At 32.3% G+C, this 1,198-nt stretch overlaps 1 protein-coding gene across 1 annotated transcript in view; it reads left to right on the forward strand.

Moving 5' to 3' along the window:
* The window catches only part of Adss (adenylosuccinate synthase), a 45,820-nt gene that overhangs the window by 637 nt on the left and 43,985 nt on the right, over positions 1 to 1,198 (forward strand). The gene's annotated exons all lie outside the window — the stretch shown is intronic.

Raw genomic sequence — 1,198 nt, forward strand, 5'->3', positions numbered from 1 at the left:
TGTAAATAATCTAAAGAAAATATTTGCAAATCAAATACAATATATGAAGAGATAATAAATGATGACTAAGTTGGATTTATACTATTTCTGCAGATATAGCTTAATTAGAAAATTCTGTAAGTAAAACCACACATCTCAATTTAAAGATTAAAAAAGAAAATCGTGCCATTGTTTAAAAACACACAAAAAGGAATTTAATATAAATTAATGAAATAAAGGCCAGTAAATAAGAAATGAAAGAAAACTTTTAACAATGATAGTCTATCTGAATATCTATAGAATACCTAGTACAAACAATAGAAAACACTAATATTATTTCCTCAAAGACCTAGAATGAGAGAAAGATGTCACTATTATTTCTATTCAACACTGTATTGGAGATAATAGCCAATGCAATAAAAAAAATAAAATCATAGAATTGAGAAAGAGGACTATGAAAGTAACTCAGCAGTAAAGCATGCAATTAGGAGGATGAAGAGAGAGGGAAAGAAAGGGCAAGAAGGAGGGAGAGAAGGACAGAGACAGAGACAGGGACAGAGAGAAATTTCTGCAGAAACTCTGAGGTTACACAATGCTTATTGAAGAGAAAGATTTGACATCCAGAAAGATATCATTTTGAGCCGTTGTCAATTCAATTCAAATCCTAAAAGATGCTTTGCGCTACTTGAGCCTCTGATTTCAAAATTTGTGGGAATGTGTGAAGGCCCAAGAATAACCAAGACACTTGTGGGAAAAGAACAGAGAATGGAAAGCTTGCCTTATGAAATATTATGACTTATTGGGAACCTAACTAATTAAGAAAGCTGGCATGGGTATAACAACAGGCACAATGCCAATGATGGGACAAAAATAATAATAAACCAGAAAATTTTATGGAGGACAGAGGTGATAACGTTTGAGCAACTGAGGAAATGACTGCTTGGTAAGTGAAGCTGGAAAAATGGATCTAGACTCATAAAGAAAAGAAACTATCAGGCTGGGGAGATGGCTCAGTAGAATAAGTGCTTGCCTGGCAAGCACAAGGTCCTGAGTTCAATCTCCAGTACTGAAAAAAGAAAAATGATCTTTCCTGTGTCATTTATTTTTTAGGTTTTATTTTTTTATTATTTTATTGAGAAACAAGTAGCAATAAGACAGTTTCAAAACTGATTAATAAGACTGTTTCAATAATTAATACATTGTACATTGTTATCTTCTT

Source organism: Octodon degus, unplaced genomic scaffold (assembly GCF_000260255.1).
Source record: "Octodon degus isolate 3935 unplaced genomic scaffold, OctDeg1.0 scaffold00017, whole genome shotgun sequence".
Classification (NCBI taxonomy): Eukaryota; Metazoa; Chordata; class Mammalia; order Rodentia; family Octodontidae; genus Octodon; species Octodon degus.